This window comes from Schistocerca americana, chromosome 1 (genome assembly GCF_021461395.2).
Source record: "Schistocerca americana isolate TAMUIC-IGC-003095 chromosome 1, iqSchAmer2.1, whole genome shotgun sequence".
NCBI lineage: Eukaryota > Metazoa > Arthropoda > Insecta > Orthoptera > Acrididae > Schistocerca > Schistocerca americana.
The window spans coordinates 1,168,928,007-1,168,949,766 of record NC_060119.1 but is presented as its reverse complement, the minus strand read 5'-3'; the positions used below and the strand labels follow the sequence as shown (position 1 = coordinate 1,168,949,766).

The window sequence follows — 21,760 nt, the reverse complement described above, 5'->3', positions numbered from 1 at the left end:
AAAATGGCATTGCCGTGCATAGTTCGAAGAAGTACACTTGCAACTTCGCCGTCTGGGTCGCAATACCAAGGTGATGAGCTAATGTCTTCCATATTTTCGTGAAAGAACAGACCACAGCTTCCTTCTGTTTGTCGAGAAATATATGCGAGTTGAGACACCTGTGCAATCTTTACACAGATGGAAGCGCTCGCAATATGATTCTTGTAAGTGGACGTAATGATGTTATTGCGACACAGCTAGCATCTTCAGCCATGGCAGATGCGTTTTTTTTTTGTCAAATATAACTACGTTATAACTTAAAGTCTACGATTTCCTTTATACCTATAGCTTTTCGTTTTTCTCCAATTACTACGTTCATTGTTCGACCATCACCGTGCTACTGTACTGCAACGCAATGCAAACAGTGTAAATGTGTTAACAAATTTGCCGTAAGTCGACACATTCGTCATGTCCAAAACAAGTTAACATCGGAGGAAGTTTTCACTTTTATCAAAAGTGCGTTGTTACTTGCTTTGTTAAGACACAACCAAATACTTGAAATATTTTGTTTTTAAAAATACCCGTACGCTACTATAAGCTTTTTAAAAAAAATTTTGTTACTTTGCTTCTAGTATCAACCTGGAGGGCATCATCTGGCAGAACTTTTAAAATTTTCCGTGTTGAATATCACATGTCACAGTTTTAAAATGTAATCCATTATTATTTATCACTGTGCATACATGTGACGCTGGCTTGCAGCACGAAGTCGCCAACGATTTGACCATGTAGTAGTGGTTATTTGTAGCAAAAAAAAAGCTGTTTATGGAAGCTATAAGGTACGATTTCAAAGAAATATTGACTATTCTGTATGGGAGATGCTAAATTAGCTTCCTCCTTCGCCCCACCCTCTATGGGGCTACCCCTCTCAGAAACTTTCTGTAGTTGCCGCGTGTGTAAGGGGAGCCAGCACGCTAGGCTTCCTTCTAATGAGCAGGTGTGGCAACCCTACATTGCCTTAATGGCCATGCAACATGCATCCATCATTCCCCTCGACTGTAAACAGCAATGTTTTGGCGCTGTTTTTAGGGGCTTCGTTAGTGGATTTGATTACATGAAATGAGAGACCCTAGTATCCATCTAGAAGCAAAGGTCTCTCGTAATCAGTCGGCGCAAACGCTTTAGGCAGAAGACATAAGCTCTGTCTACAAATCTAAGTGAAAGCAATATGAGGTCGGTGCAATAAAACTTAGAATGAAGTGAGGTGGTACTGTTATGAAAAGACAAACGTATTGAAAGATGTGCCGATCTTTTATGATCTTCTATTTTCTTCTATTTTACCTACATGGAGGTGTATGAACACCTACCCGCACAATGGTAGTAGTTTTAATGATATATTTCTGCAATGAAAGTCTGCTTACATCGGAAATGGAAGTCAGATGTACGGCAGTTTTTATGCGTACTTATATTAATATGTTCGCAGAATAAAAAAGGGGTAGAGGTAACCACAGTATACTCTCTCTTATATATATATATATATATATATATATATATATCGAGGGAGAGAGAGAGAGAGAGAGAAAAATAAACACAAAACTCAAAACAGCATTTTCTACCAAGGAATAAAACTGTACAATAAATTATCAAAAGAGATTAACGAAATTGCAAAAATACTCTTATTTAAAAAGGTAGATAAAAAGTACCTGTTATGCAATACATTGTGTACATTGAATGGTTACTTAGATAAAACAGACTAGGGGTTTGGTATAAAAAATATACAAATAAATAATAATAATGATTATAAAACAACCTCCACACTATGTTTTCTCCTTCTTTTTTCCTTTTCTAGAAATAGTTACCCCCAAGCTATGCATAGCACAATAATAACACCTCTTCCTCTTTCTGAGCTCAACATCTCACTCATTATAGAGGGATGCTGAGTCAGTTTTTCAGGATAGCAACAGGGAAGTTGCGGTACAGAAAATGGGCCAGAGATCACCAGTGTGTGTGTGTGTGTGTGTGTGTTGGTGTGTGTAGTGAGTGAAGAGTTACGAAACAATGTGTGTATAGTGTGTGCAGTGACTGATAGTGAGATATGAGTGAACAGTGTGGTATTACATTATTTAATAAGTTGTTTGTAAAAAAGTATCGTATACCAGGAGTAAATCTAATGACCGTCTCTAACGAGAAGTCTGTAAATATATGTGTACACGAATTAGCTTATTTTAAATTGGTCTAAACTTGTAAATACTTTGACATGTCCTATATCCTTGTAAAAAGAGATCTATGGATGAATAAAGCTACTACTACTACTACTACTACTAATCCATCAATGTCACTTTTGACTCTTGCCCTTCCTTTATGTCCAAATTTGTTTCATCCTTTCAGAAAGAAGTCTGTTTCTTCCATCAGACCATGGTGTTCCAGTCCGTTTTCCAATTTCCCTCTGACCAGGTTTCCAATCAAATATCTTTTGCCTGAATATTTTTCTATCTGTAACGTCTGCCAGAGCTGTACTGGCTACTTTAAGATCCTTCTTAATCGCTGTTTGTTTTGTCAACCTAGTGGGTGCCATTCTTTTAATGTGCCCATAAAATTAAAGTCTTTGTTTCCTCACGTCACCATGTATGTCTGTTTATTCTTCTGTTTCCTTATTACTTCTCAGCCAAAAAGTTTTTCCATCAGTATATATATGTGTGTGTGGTACTGTAACGTGTACATACTTCAGTGCGTTGGATTTTTTTTTTTTATCGAAGAGTTTTCCCACAAACTTGTCTCAAATTTTATGAGCTGATGCTTTCTGAACGGTCGTACGGTACCACTAGGTGGACTACTAACTGTTCTGCATCCATGCCTGCACACTTCTGCACCTGACCCGTTGCCCTGGGTAAAATAAGCGTTAATAGTTTGCTCTTGCTACATCTACTTGGAGGCACTAGTCAACCTAAAAATATACTACTCCTAATAGGTATAATTGTTAGTCTGCAAGGGAAGCAAATACTGACGCATTGTTCAGTACACTTCCCTCAGTCACCAATAAAAATATCTGCCGTTATGCCCATTACACACTGCACGTACTTTTTTTGTATTGTGGCTGGCCAGTTTAGGGTGATATTGCTGCACTGGACATAAATTCCAGAGATCGGTGGCCTGTTTTGTTCATGGATGATAAAAAATGAATAAATTACGAGTTGCATTAAATATATCTACAGTCTACTGGATTGTCGCGTGAGACTTCGCCCTTTTTACCGTCGTGACCTGCAAAAAACTTGGTACATCCTAACCCAGTTTTTTTAAAAAAAGTTCAATTAATCTTAGCTATTCTGTGGTCAGATAGCGTTCATCACTGCGCAACGGAAAATAATGAAAGTGCACTGCTGGCCATTAAAATTGCTACACCAAGAAGAAATGCAGATGATAAACGGGTATTCATTGGACAAATATATTATACTAGAACTGACATGTGATTACATTTTCACGCAATTTGGGTGCATAGATCCTGAGAAATCAGTACCCACAACAACCACGTCTGGCCGTAATAACGGCCTTGATACGCCTGGGCATTGAGTCAAACAGAGCTTGGATGGCGTGTACAGGTACAGCTGCCCATGTAGCTTCAACACGATACCACAGTTCATCTAGAGTAGTGACTGGCGTATTGTGACGAGCCAGTTGCTCGGCCACCATTGACCAGACGTTTTCAGTTGGTGAGAGATCTGGAGAATGTGCTGGCTAGGGCAGCAGTCGAACGTTTTCTGTATCCAGAAAGGCCCCTACAGGACCTGCAAAATGCGGTCGTGCATTATCCTGCTGAAATGTAGGGTTTCGCAAGGATCGAATGAAGGGTAGAGTCACGGGTCGTAACACATCTGAAGTGTAGCGTTCGCCGTTCAAAGTGCCGTCAGTGCGAACAAGAGGTAACCGGGACGTGTAACCAATGGCATCCCATACCATCACGCCGGGTGATATGCCAGTATGGCGATGACGAATACATGCTTCCAATGTGCGTTCACCGTGATGTCGCCAAACACGGTTGCGACCATCATGATGCTGTAAACAGAACCTGGTTTCATCCGAAAAAATGACGTTTTGCCATTCGTGCACCCAGGTTCGTCGTTGAGTACACCATCGCAGGCACTTCTGTCTGTGATGCAGCGTCAAGGGTAACCGCAGCCATGGTCTCCTAGCTGATAGTCCATGCTGCTGCAAACGTCGTCGAACTGTTCGTGCAGATGGTTGTTGCCTTGCAAACGTCCCCATCTGTTCACTCAGGGATCGAGACGTGGTTGCACGATCCGTTACAGCCATGCGGATAAGATGCCTGTCATCTCGACTGCTAGAGATACGAGGCCGTTGGGATCCAGCACAGTATTCCGTATTACCCTCCTGAACCCACCGATTTCATATTCTGCTAACAGTCATTGGATCTCGACCAACACGAGCAGCAATGTCGCGATACGATAAAGCGCAATAGCGATAGGCTACAATCCGACCTTTATCAAAGTCGGAAACGAGATGGTACACATGTCTCCTCCTTACACGAGGCATCACAACAACGTTTCACCAGGCAACGCCCAACTGCTGTTTGTGTATGAGAAATTGGTTGTAAACTTTCATCATGTCAGCACGTTGTAGGTGTCGCCACCGGCGCCAACCTTGTGTGAATGCTCTGAAAAGCTAATGATTTGCATATCACAGCATCTTCTTCCTGTCAGTTAAATATCGCGTCTGTAGCACGTCATCTTCGTGGTGTAGCAATTTAAAGGCCAGTAGTGTAGAATTTATTTCATACTGAGAAGATATCAAATAATATTTTTGTCCTTGCGACCATTTTACTACGACGGGACAAAGCAAAATTAGTTCTGATGGAGTAATAGTTTATTTTTAATTAGTTACGATCATAATGCGAGGATGGATTTCCACAGACATTATTTAGCTGCGAGAGTCACGGAAAAACCTTATGTAGAGTCTGTTGTCGCAGATGGAGTCTTGGAGGCCGCTGGAGCGTGCTGGACAGCGGGTGAAGCCAAGAATAGCCGCAGACTCAGGCAGCGGAGGTGCCGGCAGGTATGCGGACCGGTTGCGGCTGGCTGGAGCGGGCATTCCAGGGGAGGAGCCGCGCGAAACCTGCCCCGGGCGCGGTCCGCTCCAGCTGGTCGCCTGGCCGCGGCTGGAGTGAGCCGCGGTACGTAGGATAGGTTTAAAGGCCTCACTTTACGGGGGCTAGTCGTCAAGCTTTCATTACCACTTCGAAAAATCACTTCATGTGAGAGAGTGTACGTCAATGATTGTATGTTTACCTACTACTCTTTCTCTCTTTGCAAGCATTTATCCCGACTTGCGGGGTCTGCTGGTTAATCGGATGTGGCATGTTAATTTTAAGGGGTGGCCGGATGCTCTTCCTGTCGCCATTGTATACTTACTTACTGCTCATAAATTAATACAGTTTTAAGTTCACACATCAACGAAAGTTTAGAATTTCATAGAGTTTACTTCAATAACTTCTTATAGTACGACCCACTGAGGTTTGTGCAATACCTTATTAACAAAATAAACGTAATTCCTTCTGAAAACAAGAACGATTTTGGTTTATTACAAAAAAATCATTATAAAACATAGCAGGCTCTCTGCTAAGTGAGCATCTTGAAAACAAAATCTCCTTATAGTCTTTACTAACACTTCATTACATTTAAGCTGACTTTTATACGCTTAGGGATTTCACAATGGCGGCTCTTCATCAATAGGAAAATTTCCACATACTCCTCTACGACATTTTCGGCCTCCGCCAAAGACAAAAATTACACTCTCCGTTGTACCTCTTCCCCCCGTCCCAGTAGCGTCTCAGAATACTAGACATTGCAGAGGGCTGCTTTCTCCCAGTTGATAATGTTTCTCACAGTTACGCAAATATCGTGATCACTGTCCATGCGCTCAGCAATCTATAGTTACAATATTTAATAAAATAGTCACAATAATATTTCATGACAATTGCACTTCTTATTGTCAATATACAAATGTGTTATTAACACTTGGTCTGTTTAATCTGGAGGAGAGAACGGTCCCGGCAGAATGGAAGTATTCTGTCAGCGGCCCGATATTTACGAAAGGTGACCCAACGAGCTGCAGGAACTGCAGAGGAATTACACCGGTTCGACAGATATGAGGAAATACCGAAAACGCAACACATTACCGTGTCTAATGCAGTGTGGGAAACCCGTTCGCGTTCAAAACAACTTCCGGTCATCTCGCAGTGGATATGGTTCAAATGGCTCTGAGCACTACGGGACTTAACATCTATGGTCATCAGTCCCCTAGAACTTAGAACTACTTAAACCTAACTAACCTAAGGACAGCACACAACACCCTGTCATCACGAGGCAGAGAAAATCCCTGACCCCGCCGGGAATCGAACCCGGGAACCCTGGCGTGGACCGCAGTGGATAAATATGGGCTCTGTATGGACTTCAAGGGAATATTCTGTCATCCTTGCTGCAAAATAGTGGGAAGCTCAGCTAACGATGATGGTGGAGAGCGATTACACATCCTTCTCTCCCAAGAAGACTACAATAACATCGAGATCTGATAATAGTGGTGGTCAGGGAAGATGCGGCCGTTCATCCTCGTTCCCTCAAAACCTGTCCTGAACGATGCGAGCTGTGTGAACGGGGGCGGTATCGTCTAAACTTGGCCAACAAACATTGTACGAGGGCAGGCACCTGATCACCCAAAATGACCACGTAATCTTTGACAATAATGCGACATAGCAGGGTAGCCATGGGGCCCACGGAATACCACGATATGGCTGCCGGAATCAACACCGAACACCCGTAAAGTTTCACTCTTGCGACATTCCCGTATAGTCCAGGTTTTAGAGCTTCGGCACCACGTTTTCCTGTTGCGGTCGTTTGCACCACTGATGAGTGTAATGGAATTACAGCTCGCTCTGCAATTCCGTGCTTATGGAGCCCCCTTCGTTTTGTTTTGGTGCTTACAGGGTTCGCGTGTGTGGCGTTCAATTCTGCAGTGACTTGTGTGGCTGTCGTCCTCTTATTTTTCGTCACGACCTTCTTCAATTACAGACTCTCACGATCAATTAAAACATACTTTCGTCCGCTTGAAGACTTAGCGAATGAAGTTTTGCCGATTTCCCTGTGTGAGGTATAAATCTTCGTTACGGTACCTCTTTACAAACCAAACATTTCGATTGCTTTTGTTACAGAAACACCCAATATACGAGCAATCGAAACGAATTGGAAAACCCAGTCCCACTTTATTAATGGGTTGCGCCCGACGTTTGAGCTCCGCTTGCAAGATGGTTTACGGTACTATGGTATGTCAAACTATTATAGAAGGCGCTACAATTCATGCATTGTACAATAAGAAATAAGCCACCTTGGAAACTCTGTTCTATGTGTTCCACTTTATGTCCGTCAATATGTACATTAAGCAAGCCACAGAGGAAGACAAGGAGAAATTTGGAAAGGGAGTTATAGTTCGCTGAGAACAAATAAAAATTTTCAGGTTTGACGATGACATTGCAACTCTGTCAGAGACGCAAAGAACTTGGGAGTGCAGTTAAACAGAACGGATAGCTTCTGGAAAATAGATTTTTAAGACCATTACTAACAACACTGAAATAAGGGTAATGGAATATAGTCGAAATATGTGAGTCGAAGATGAGGAAATTAGATTAAGAAATGAGAAAATGCACTGAAGAGTCAAAGAAACTGGTAGCCTGCGTAGTATCGTGCAGGTCCCCGCGAGCACGCAGAAGTGCCTCAACACGACATGGCATGGACTCGACTAATGTCTGAAGTAGTGCTGGAGGAAATGGACACCGTGAATCCTGCATGGCTGTCCATAAATCCGGAACAGTACGAGGGGGTGGAGATGTCTTCTGAAGAGCACCTTGCAAGGCATCCCGGATATGCTCGATAATGTTCATGTCTTGGGAGTTCGGTGGCCAGCGGAAGTGTTTAAACTCAGAAGAGTGTTCCTGGAGTCACTCCGTAGCAATTGTGGACGTGTGGGGTGTCGCATTGTCCTGCTGGAATTGCTCAAGTCCGTCGGAATGCACAATGGACGTAAATGGATGCAGGTGATCAGACAGAATGCTTACGTACGTGTCACCTGTCAGTCGTATGTAGACGTATCAGGGGTTCCATATGACTCCAACTGAACACGCCCCACACCATTACAGAGCCTCCACCAGCCTGAACAGCCCCTGCTGACATCCAGGATCCACTGAGTGGAGGTTGTCTCCATAACCGTACACGTCCATCCGCTCGATACAATATAAAACGAGACTCGTCCGACCAGGCAACATGTTTCCAGTGATCAACAGTCCAATGTCGGTGTTGACGGGCCCAGGCGGGGGGTAAACTTGGTATCGTGCAGTCATCAAGAGTACACGAATCGGCCTTCAGCTCCGAAAGCCCATATCGATATTGTATAGTTGAATGGTTCGCACGCTGACACTTGCTGATGACCCAGCACTGAAATAAGCAGTAATTTGCGGAAGAATTGCACTTGTGTCACGTTGAACGATTCGCTTCAGTCGTCGTTGGTCCCGTTCTTGCAGGACCTTTTTCCGACCGCAGCGATGTCGGAGATTTGATGTTTTACCGGGTTCCTGATATTCACAATACACTTATGAAATGGTCTTACGGGAAAATCCGCACTTCATTGCTACCTCGGAGGTGCTGTGTGCCATCACTCGTGTGCCGACTATAACATTACGTTCAAACTCACTTAGATCTTGATAATCTGCCATTGTAGCAGCAGTAGCCGATCTAACATTTGCACCAGACACTTTTTGTCTTGTATGTAGGAGGTGCCGACCGCAGCACCGTGTTCTGCTGTTTACATATCTCTCTATTTGAATACGCATGCCTATACCAGCTTCTTTGGTGCTTCAATGTAAAAACAGACAAATTTTGGTACATGGGCAGTGATATTGTAAAACTGATGATGGCCGAAATAGAGAGTATGTGAAGCGCTTATTTCAATAGTGGTACAAGTTCATTACCTCCACTTTTCTGTCTATAATACTTCTGAAATTAATGATCCAAACAAACAGAAAGAAAGGTTCATCTCTAGCAAGAAGCCATATGCTTGAATATTTCTGGTATCTCAACTGCAGATTTTTCTGCGCTCGTTTAACTTTAGGACTGTGTATCTCACAATGAACAAAAATGGATTTGTACTACTATTGAAATAAACCCTTCATATCACATGCGGACTGGCTACTGCAAGAATAGCATTTTTGAATTTAAGTGTTAAGAAGTCTAGAGGTATTTGTCTGGAAGTGCACGGAAAAAATGGTTCAAATGGCTCTGAGCACTATGGGACTTAACATCTATGGTCATCAGTCCCCCAGTCCGCCCCAGTAGCTGAGTGGTCAGCGTGACGGATTGCCGTCCTCTGGGCCCGGGTTCGATTCCCGGCTGGGTCGGAGATTTTCTCCGCTCAGGGACTGGGTGTTGTGTTGTGTTCATCATCATTTCATCCCCATCCGGCGTGCAGGTCGCCCAATGTGGCGCCGACTGTAATAAGACCTGCGATATGGCGGCCGGACCTGCCCCGCGAGGGGCCTCCCGGCCAATGACGCCAAACGCTCATTTCCATTTCATTTCCATCAGTCCCCCAGAACTTAGAACTACTTAAACCTAACTAACCTAAGGACATCACAAAACACCCAGCCATCACGAGGCAGAGAAAATCCCTGACCCCGCCGGGAATCGAACTCGGGAACCCGAGTGCACGGAAAGGAAACGTGGGCGATAAGCATTTCAAATAAGAAGAGAATAGAAACATATGAACTGTGGTGCTACAGAAGAATGATGAAGATTAGTTGGGCAGATCGTGTAACTAATGAGGAGGTACTGAATAGAATTGGGGAGAACCGCAATTTATTGTATAACTTGGCGAAAAGAAGAGATCGGTCGATGGGGATGAGACACCAAGCAGTCATCAGTTTAGTGTTAGAGGGAAGTGTGGGGGAGGGTTGGGGGAAATGGTAGACGAAGACCAAGAGACGAATACACCAAGGCATCAAGGAATAGTCAGTTTTGTAACGAGGGAAGTGTGGGAGGGAAAGATTATAGAAGGCGGCCAATGTGTGAATGCAGTAACCAAATTAAAATGGTTGAAGGTTGCAGCAGTTATTCAGAGATAACGATCCTTGGAAAGGAGAGAGAAGCGTGGAAAGCCGTATCAAACCTGATCTCAACAACAACTTTAGCATGACTAGGATACCAAGCATATAGCATCGCCAACGTCAATGGAATTTTGTTAAATTCCAGTCACTGAAACTAAAACTGATTTATTCACTGCGTCTTACTGAAACGAAAGGGAACAATTAACGTGGCCCTTTACTATGTTCAATCGAAAATCTCATTCTCTACAGCTACCTTGCTTCCTGTTGATGTCCGCATGTTTGACGCCTTATACCTATCTCGTTTGTTTGAGACGTCCGGTTTTGTAATGTTATAGGCCCTGTATTGTTCATGATCTGTATTAACGACATAGGAGACAATCTGAGTAGCCGTCCTAGATTGTTTGCAGATGATGCTGTCATTTACCGTCTTGTAAAGTCCTCAGATGATCAAAACGAATGCAAATTGATTTAGATAAGATATCTGTATGGTGCGATAAGTGGCAGTTGACCCTGAATAGCCGGTTGGAGTGGCCGAGCGGTTCCAGGCGCTACAGTCTGGAACGGCGCGACCGCTACGGTCGCAGATTCGAATCCTGCCTCGGGCATGGATGTGTGTGATGTCCTTAGGTTAGTTAGGTTTAAGTAGTTCTAAGTTCTAGGGGACTATGACCTCAGCAGTTAAGTCCCATAGTGCTCAGAGCCATTTGACCCTGAATAGGGAAAAGTGTGAAGTTATTCACATGAATACTAAAAGAAATAAGCTGAATTTCGATTACGCGTTAAGTCACACAAACCTGAAGGCTGTAAGTTCAACTAAATACTTAGGGATTACAATTACAAATAACCTAAATTGGAACGATCACATAGACAATATTGTGGGTAGAGCAAACCAAAGACTGCGATTCATTGGCAGAACGCTTAGAAGGTGCAACAGGTCTACTAAAGAGACTGCTTACACCAGGCTTGTCCGCCCTATTCTGGAGTATTGCTGTGCGGTGTGGAATCCGCAATAGATGGGACTGACGGATGACATCGAAAAAGTACAAAGATGGGCAGCTCGTTTTGTATTATCGCGAAATAGGGGAGATAGCGCCACAGACATGATACGTGAATTGGAGTGGCAATCATTAAAACAAGGGGCGTGTTTCGTTGCGACGGGATCTTCTCATGACATTTCAATCACCAGTTTTCTCCTCCGATTGCGAAAACATTCTGTTGGCACCCACCTACATAGGGAGAAATGATCATCACGATAAAATAAGAGAAATCAGGGCTCGCTCAGAAAAATCTAAGTGCTCGTTTTTCCCGCGTGCCGTTCGAGAGTGGACCGTAGAGAGACAGCTTGAAGATGGTTCATTGAACCTTCTGCCAGGCACTTTATTGTGAATAGCAGAGTAATCACGTAGATGTAGATGAGATGTAGATGTAATGCCTGCGTGAAGATCAGCAACTGTGATTTCTCTTCAGAACGGATAGGAACAATGGGAAGAGAGTACTTTGGAAAATGAACTATATGTTATCACTGCTCTGATTAAGATATGCTTGTGAAGCGACCATGCACAGAGCAAATGTTAGCAACGATCTGAATTTGGAATTTTATCCATCTTCAGTAACTGTAGATGTATATATCGAAATAATCAGTAGCTGGTACATGAATACCTGAATCGTTAATGAGAATGGAGTCTCTAAACTAATTTTTAGGTAAACATTCTGAACTGCCGGCTTTTTCACTTTCGCAACATAGAGTAGGTAGAGCTTTAAATAACATTGAAGATTGTAAACTATTACTCCCTCAAGAACGCGGGAAATTCCAGACCACCGTTGCAGATTAACGGACATGCTTTTAAGACGTGACTGGGCACTTCAGAATAAGTGCTCCTGGTCCTTATCTAGCCCTCCGATATTAACTGTCGTTTCACCAGACAAAGATCATTGCCAAGTTGAATGTTGTTCGAAAAACCTTGGATATCGAGCGTCAAATGGTGCTGGCACTTTCGCATCGTTTCTGACTGCTGAATTTTGCGATACGTCGGATAGCATTATGGACCATGTTTGTTATAAAATTCATTTATAAAGCACCAGGAAGTGCTACGATTTTTATCTCCTTTTGTTCCTTTTGCTGTAATATTTCTACTGTTCTTGGTGCTGTAATAATACACACACGTTTTCGCAGATCAAATTACGCAGAATCGAACTAAATAATAGGTAATAATGAAAGTAATCCAAAGTGGGATAACAAGGAGCATTCACGGACAGTGTGTCACCGATGACGTCATCGATGAGTCATGGGATTCCTCCACCCCACGCTCCTCCTGGGTGAATGATTTCTGAAACACGAAATTAAACACTTCAGCTTTCCTCATGTTGTGTTCTATTGCTACCCCAATCTCGCAGACTGGTAACTGGATAAAAGCCCTCGACTGGCTTAGCGATTTTACGTATGACCAGAATTTTCTAGGGTTCTCAACAAGATCTTTCGCTAAGGTATGATGGTGGAAATTGCTGTAAGCTTCACGCATAGTTCCTCTTACGGACGCACGAAGTCCTACTTTTGCCTGTCGATATTTGTGCGTTCTTTTTTAAACCGAGAGTGTAACAGTCAGTTTAAACGTTCCCCGTAATTCCCCTACGTCCGCCAGATTGTGACTAAAAGACGTCCAATCATTGTCGGAGAGCGATGCTAATAACTGCTTACCTGCCTTTCTGTAGCATCAATACTCTTATAGCCCTCTTGACGGGTTTATTAAGTTTAGTAACCATCGGCGCTATGATGACGTCATAAAGACTAAGCCCTGTCTCTATACTGACACTGTCGTTAAGATCCGGTCTGTTTGTAGCTACAAGGTCTTCCATCCGCGACAAGTGACTGACGCAGCTGGAAACCCGCGAACTTTTTATTCTGTGTTACCGCCACGAGACTCTGCATCCTTACATAAGGTCTAAAATATTTCCACTACCTGTGGGTTGTCTAACTAGTTGTTCAAGGCAGTTTTTGAAGAACTTGTTCAAAAGTACTTCAAAGACCTGTCCGTTAAGTAATAGAACCCAGTACATTAACCTGGAAGGAAAGTTTTCCTCAGAGGCAACGGTGTCCTTAAGAGTGCCCAAAGGTAGTGTGATAGGACGTCTTGTTCTCTATACAAATACGCGATGTAACGGATAGGGGGAGCAGCAATCTACGACTGTTTGCTGATGACGCTGTAATGTACGACAAAGTGTCATCGTTGAGTCACTGCTGAAGGACACAGGATGACTTAGAATTTCTATCTAGTGTGATGAATGGCAGCTTCCTCTAAACGTAGAGAAACTTAATTTAATACATATGAGTGGGGAAGGCACTCCTGTAATGTTAGAATACAAGATTTGTGGTTTTCTGCTTAACACAATAACGTCGGTTAAATATCGAGGCGTAGCGTTACAAAGCTAGACACAATGGGGAGAACACGTTAGGTCGGTAGAAGAGAAGCCGAATGGTCGATCTCGTGGTCGTGCGGTAGCGTTCTCGCTTCCCACGCCTGGGATCCCGGGTTCGATTCCCGGCGGGGTCAGGGATTTTCTCTGCCTCGTGATGGCTGGGTGTTGTGTGATGTCCTTAGGTTAGTTAGGTTTAAGTAGTTCTAAGTTCTAGGGGACTGATGACCATAGATGTTAAGTCCCATAGTGCTCAGAGCCATTCCATTCCATTCCGAATGGTCGAATTCGGTTTATTGGGATAATTCTAGGAAAGTGTAGCTCATCTGTAAAGGAGTTCACATATAGAGCACTTCTGCGACCGATTATTGAGTACTGCTCGAGCATATGGGATCGCCACAATGTCGGATTAAAGGAAGACATCGAAGTAATAATTCGGAGAGGTGCTGTTGAATTATAAATTCTGCGTGAAATCAAATCGTAACCCCTGGAGGGAAGATTACTTTCCTTTTGCTTGCGTAACACTATTGAGATTACTTAGAGAATTGTAGGAAAGTGTAGCTCATCTATAAGGGAGTTCGCGTATAGAACACTTGTGCGACTCAATCTTGAATACTGATCGAGCGTATGGAATCGCCACAATGTCGGATGAAAGTAAAACATCGGATACATTATTCGGAGGGGTGCTGTTAGATTTGTATTGCGGAAATTCTGCGAGAACTCAAATGGAAACCCGTGGAGAGAAGACGACTTCCTTTTCGATTGCGTAACACTTCTGAGATAATTTAGAGAACCGGCAGACGCGGCTGGCTTCAGAACGAATCCACTGGCGCCAACGCAAATTTCTCATGAGGTCCGCGAAACCAAGGCAGGAGAAATTAGGGCTCTCACCTCCATAAGGACAGTTTTCATTTGCGTCTTAGACAGAAAAGGGAATTACTAGCAGTGTGACAAGGTACCCTCTGCTACATACCGTGTGATCGCTTACGCACTATGTATACAGGGTGGTCCATTGATCGTGACCTGGCCAAATACTCACGAAATAACCGTCAAACGAAAAAACTACAAAGAACGAAGGGGGAAACCAGATGGCGCTATGGTTGGCCCGCTAGATGGCACTGCCATAGGTCAAACGGATATCAACTGCGTTTTTTTTTTAAAATAGGAACCCCCATTTTTTATTACATATTCGTGTAGTACGTAAAGGAATATGAATGTTTTAGTTGGACCACTTTTTCCGCTCTGTGATAGATGGCGCTGTAATAGTCACAAACATATGGCTCATAATTTTAGACGAACAGTTGGTAAGAGGTAGGATTTATAAATTAAAATACAGAACGTAGGTACGTTTGAACATTTTATTTCGGTTGTTCCAATGTCATACATGTACCTTTGTGAACTTATCATTTCTGAGAACGCATGCTGTTACAGCGTGATTAACTGTAAATACCACATTAATGCAATAAATGCTCAAAATGATATTCGTCAACCTCAGTGCATTTGGCAATACGTGTAACGACATTCCACTCAACAGCGAGTAGTTCGCCTTCCGTAATGTTCGCACATGCATTGACAATGCGCTGACGCTTGTTATCAGGCGTTGTCGGTGGATCACGAAAGCAAATATCCTTCAACTTTCCCTACAGAAAGAAATCCGGGGACGTCAGATCCGGTGAACGTGCGGGCCATGGTATGGTGCTTCGACGACCAATCCACCTGTCATGAAATATGCTATTCAATATCGCTTCAACCGCACGCGAGCTATGTGCCGGACATCCATCATGTTGGAAGTACATCGCCATTCTGTCATGCAGTGAAGCATCTTGTAGTAACATCGGTAGAACATTACGTTGGAATTCAGCATACATTGCACCATTTAGATTGCCATCGATAAAATGTGGGCCAATTATCCTTCCTCCCATAGTGCCGCACCATACATTACCCCGCCAAGGTCGCTGATGTTCCACTTGCCCAATAGTGCACATTATGCCGGTTTACGTTACCGCTGTTGGTGAATGACGCTTCGTCGCTAAATAGAACGCGTGCAAATAATCTGTCATCGTCCCGTAATTTCTCTTGTGCCCAGTGGCAGAACTGTACACGACGTTCAAAGTTGTCGCCATGTAATTCCTGGTGCATAGAAATATGGAACGGGTGCAATCGATGTTGATGTAGCGTTCTCAACACCGACGTTTTTGAGATTCCCGATTCTCACGCAATTTGTCTGCTACTGATGTGCGGATTAGCCGCGACAGCAGCTAAAACACCTACTTGGGCATCATCATTTGTTGCAGGTCGTGGTTGACGTTCCACATGTGGCTGAACACTTCCTGTTTCCTTAAATAACGTACCTATCCGGCGAACGGTCTGGACTCTCGGATGATGTCGTTCAGGATATCGAGCAGCACACATAGCACACGCCCGTTGGGCATTTTGATCACAATATCCATCCATCAACACGATATCCACCTTTTCCGCAATTGGTAAACGGTCCATTTTAATACGGGTAATGTATCACGAAGCAAATGCCGTCCGCACTGGCGGAATGTTACGTGATACCACGTACTTATAGGTCTGTGACTATTACAGCGCCATCTATCACAAAGAGAAAAAAGTGGTCCAACTAAAATATTGATGTTTCTTTACGTACTACACGAATATGTAATGAAAATGGAGGTTCTTATTTTAAAAAAAAACGCAGTTGATATCCGTTTGACCTATGGCAGCGCCATCTGCGGGCCAACCATTGCGCCATCCGGCTTCCCCCTTCAAGCTAGACGAGTTTAGTTCTTTGTAGTTTTTTCGTTTGATGCTTATTTCGTGAGATATTTGGCCCTGTCACTATGAATGGACCACCCTGTATAGATGTAAATGCAGATGAATACAATTACATGAGGCGCAATAGAGCTTTACTTTAAACCGCAGGTTTGATTATCTGCGTAAATACAATCGCAGGTCGAGAACAGCTAAGGCATGTAGTACCTCAAACAGAACCGCATCTGTTGAGGCACTGAAGCTTCGAGGCCAGCCTTCAGGCTGATAATCGCGGCCGGTGCCAGCTCACCTCTCGGTCGTTATGGAGATGAGTTCTATGCCGTGCAGGTGTCAAGGCGAAGCGCAGGCATGACCCGCCTCAAGGCACCGCTAGCTTGCTTTCGCAGCCTAAACCACGTTCAGCTGGCGCGAGACCCGCATGCCGATGAGACCAAGGACGTGCTTCCCTAGAGCCTCAATAGCTTCCCTGGAACCACTGCTCAATGTGCTCCTCGCTGTCTGACACGACCGCACCTACATTCCGCAGTTACCTTGGCGTCTCCGTTATACTTTCGTATGGGGTACATCAGTTGGTTTCGACTCTTGCTGTGCTTCTCAGAATTCTTTCTATGACCGCTGTCACGATTACTTGATAAGGACTCCAAACTCTGAAACAGTTATCTACAGAGTGTTTCACAATGCGTGTTACACACTTCTAGAGGTTGCAGAGGGGACTTAGTAGATCATGAAACTTTCCTGGCAAATTAAAACTGTGTGTCGGACCGAGACTCGAACTCACCTTTGCCTTTCGCGGGCAAGTGCTCTACCAACTGAGCTACCCAAGCACGACTCACGCCCCGTGCTCACGGCTTTACTTCTGCCAGTACCTCGTCTCCTACCTTCCAAACTTTACATAAGCTCTCCTGCGAACCTTCATTAAAGTTTGGAAGGTAGGAGACGAGGTACTGGCAGAAGTAAAGCCGTGAGGACGGGGCGTGAGTAGTGCTTGGGTAGCTCAGTTGGTAGAGCACTTGCCCGCGAAAGGCAAAGGACTCGAGTTCGAGTCTCGGTCCGGCACACAGTTTTAATCTGCCAGCAAAGTTTCATATCAGCGCACACTCCGCTGCAGAGTGAAAATCTCATTGTTAGTAGATCATGTTTTGCGTAGTGTAATCTTCCCCCTCCTTCCTTCTTCCATCTACTGTCCACATCAAGCAATGCCCGATCCAAGTAATTAAAAAGCAAAGTCTTTTATGAAGATTTGAGAGGAGCGAAGAGTACAATAAACTTACAAGTGTACTTAGCTTGTCATGTTGAGATGTCTCCAGTTCTTCTTGTCTACGGGTCTTATTCTTGAAGCTGAAAATCTAACATCAGGTCCTCGCGGTTGGTTTGAACTAAATAAATTGGAAGATTGTTGTTGCAGAATTTTTTCCGTAAATATATTTTCCACTGATTTTCTCGCATTTTAGTATATCATACAGCATTTTGTTTTTCACATTAACGAAGCCGAAATTACATTGTTCACACCTATTATACAAAAATATATCCGATCACATCAGAGGCAAGCTTACGACTCCCACATTCTGCGGAAATAACAATATTCCAAAGGATTTACAATTTTCCTTCACAAATGAACTCCTACTAGTTTTAGTTACAGTATTAATGTCGATTATTATTTCATAAATTGATCTAGAAATGAGCATTGTAAGCCGGCCGAGGTGGGCGAGCGGTTCTAGGCGCTACAGTCTGGAACCGCGCGACCGCTACGGTCGCAGGTTCGAATCCTGCCTCGGGCATGGATGTGTGTGATGTCCGTAGGTTAGTTAGGTCTAAGTAGTTCTGAGTTCTAGGCGACTGATGACCTCAGAAGTTAAGTCCCATAGTGCTCGGAGCCATTTAATTTTTGAACATTGTAAACAGTACAGGATTGCGTAATTAATAATAGAAATTTTAAGTGTGCAAATAATTCGTAATTTCAAATGTCATGTCATTGGAGCTAAGTTTTATAGGTGACAGAAAAAAAAGCTTATATCCCAGAGAAATGATGCATATCTAAGCATGTCTAGAAGTGTATGAGAACTCTGTATTGAATAGAACCTCAGTGATCCTGATCTCCAACCTCCCCCCCCCCCTCCTTTGCGCACGCCTATTATTACTTCCAACAATTTTCTGATACAAATGTGGATCGCAACGATCGTAGTCAACAATCACGATTGCTACGAGCTGTGGAAGTTTTAAACAGAGCCAACGTATTGCGGTTCTTGAAACGTTCCTGGGTAACTGAACATTTGTTTTTGGGAGTGTACCTGGGTCAGCATTACCTCGGAGAACAGTATTTCGGCTAGGAAACGTCGTTTAGGTGGTTAACACGCCGTCCGATCACCCACATCAGTGTTTTCCATAATCGATTGAGTCCAATACCAGGATGGGTCTTCTGAAAAGGCCACAGCCGAACTCACTTGCTATCCTTGCCTTATCCAGTCTTTCGATCTACCTGTCTCTGTATGCAGTTCAATGTAGAGAGGCTTGCTGACTACTCATGTAAGTTGAATTACCGTTAAATTTTAATTATCAGTGTAGAATTTTAAAAATTTATTCTTGCTGTGGAACGGAAACCTGTTCCTCTCATTACCGTTTACGTAAATGTGACCAATTCTTGGGACGGGTGGAAGCTCGTGTGCTATTTTAATTCCCAAAAGTAGCTTAAAATAAGTTTTCTTTCATTTCTCGCGCTCGGTTATCTTTGATGGTTGAAAATTTATCTTTACGTAAATTCACACTAGCAGAAGGTTGCATTAACTTTGGCTTTAGCCTGACGAAGTAATATTTCGGAATTAAAATAATTTTCAATTTATTTCGAGTCAGAAAGAAAAATATTTAAAATCCACACCAGAGATAGTTTTTCGTAGCGGTAAAATATATCTGTGATCTCAGAATAATAATTTCTAACATCGCGACATTTTCGCTTTACGTAAAGTATGTAGATTTGAAGTGCAGCTTCCATTATTAAATGTAGGAAGAGAAGTTACTAACAATAAAATGTATTTATTCCTTCCTGCTTCTCCAGTAATTGTTTAGGGAGATACTTTCTCAATTGTGGCCGAGCGGTTTTAGGCGCTACAGTCTGGAACTGCGCGACCGCTACGACCGCAGGTTCGAATCCTGCCTCGGGCATGGGTGTGTGTGATGTCCTTAGGTTACTTACGTTTAAGTAGTTCTAAGTTCTAGGCGACTGATGACCTCAGATGTCAAGTCCCAAAGTGCTCAGAGCCATTTGAACCATTTTTGAACTTTCTCAATTTCCCGTTATAAAATCAGACAGGGACTAATTTAGGAGGACTTCATCTAGTGAATTACGTATTATTATTGCAGACAAAGTAACTACACTTCAAAATGACAGTTTTACGACATGGTCACCAAATCTGTATAAACAACGGTCAGAATGTTTTACTAATTGTTCAGTTCCTCGAGAATAGAAATCCGCTCCTCGGTTACGGAATCATTCGAGAACCGATGTGTCATCACCTTTGGGAAATCTCTCCCCCCCCCCCCCTCCCCTTACCCCCAGATGTTCTTTCAGCTTGCCGAGGAGATGGTAATCGCATGGAGCAAGATATAGACATCGAAAACAGCGTCACATACGTCCGGGCGGCCTAGGTCATATTGATGGCATCATTTCAACACGGCTGGACACGACATTGCAAGTGGTCTATATTCCGCCAAAATTTCGCGGTGAATCTTGTGTTATTTAAAGTTTTTCTCACTAGTATCGTACTGGCCCGCGTACTTCAACTTTGGAACATATTTCCACTTGCCTCGTATTTCATTTGCACATTATGATGCACCTGTTTTCTGTGCCGCAGAAGAATAACGTCTGCAGAAAATCCGCAACATGTACTTATAATGCACCACTCTTGTTGTGCAGTGGTCTTAGCGTAGAACGTGCCTTCTGCCCTTTCCGAATACATCGAAGTTAGGCTTGTGTCTGTAACAGTATCGATATCGACGAAACGCAAAAGTCTAAATCTTCTATTCGTGCTCTTCGCCCGCTACTAAAGACGATCTCTCTTGTTCTGTATCGGTTAAGAGAAACATTCTATTAAGCCCCAACAACAGTCCGGTTGCATGGTGTTTACCACGCCGAGTGCTCGACCGGACACTTTGTGCGGCCGGCTCAGATGTGGCGTCCTGCAGGAGCAGCCTAAACGTTTCAACGGTACAGCAGTGCGACGTCCTCGGTAGCGGCCTCAGCGCCAGCTATTTGTGAGCCCGGTCGCGCGCGAGACTGCCTGAGGACTGCGCAGCCATGACACGAAGCGCCTTTACGGCAATGTCACGCAGGCCTTCGAGTCGTGACCGACACCCGACCAACGCCGTCACGCATTACTGCTCTAAAGAACTTCGGTCAGCTCGTTCTTCGAAAAGCTGTTCTCGCTACCGATGACTCCAATAGGCTAGTTTCGTCATCAGTCTAGGTACGTCAGCGTTACAGTCAAGCTCACATTCTCTACCTCCGGTCTCTTCTAACGGAAGAAGTGTTGTAGAGTTTGTGGCTAGGCCGCTCAGTGGGTGGCAAGGTACTTAACAGCATATATAAAATATCAGCAAATTCTAAACTCAATATGATAGCACATTCTGCTAGATGTACCACATGTAATGAGGAACACAGACTCGTGTGTAAATAAAGTGGAAGATTTCAATAAAAGTCTTCTGGGTGTATGATTTGTAAGTAGGCTGTTTATGTTTTCTTATTGGCAACGTTACATAGCGCTCTGTGTGAGAATCACTGGCTGTGCTGTGTGCAGTCTGTGGCTAGTTTGCATTGTTGTCTGCCATTGTAGTGTTGGGCAGCGGCAGCTGGCTGTGAACAGCGCGTAGCGTTGCGCAGTTGGAGGTGAGCCGCCAGCAGTGGTGGATGTGGGGAGAGAGATGGCGGAGTTTTGTAATTTGTCATGAACTGCTATATATATTATGAGTATTGAGGTAAATACATTGGTTGTTCTCTATCAAAATCTTTCATTTGCTAACTATGCCTATCAGTAGTTAGTGCCTTCAGTACTTTGAATCTTTTATTTAGCCGGCAGTAGTTGCGCTCGCTGTATTGCAGTAGCTTGAGTAGCGAAGATTTTTGTGAGGTAAGTGATTTGTGAAAGGTATAGTTTAATGTTAGTCAGGGCCCATTCTTTTGTAGGGATTATTGAAAGTCAGATTGCGTTGCGCGAACAAAATATTGTGTGTCAGTTTAAGGACAGTCGTGTATAATTTTTCTAAGGGGACGTTTCAGATTCTGTCCTATGCGACAAAGCTGCCAACGTTTCGGCTGCTTTTGTGCACAACCTTCACCGGGATGCCTACTAGCTGAGATACGAGCCACTCTTCTGTCTGTTACGTAGCAACAGACACTGTAGACAATGTTGCGTATGGATATCACACATCCTGACACGTCGTGCAGCACTT

The 21,760-nt window shown here is 43.6% G+C and overlaps 1 protein-coding gene across 2 annotated transcripts in view; it reads right to left on the bottom strand.

The window, feature by feature from the left end:
- LOC124619630 overlaps positions 1–21,760 on the bottom strand; it is a 180,105-nt gene that overhangs the window by 97,961 nt on the left and 60,384 nt on the right. The gene's annotated exons all lie outside the window — the stretch shown is intronic.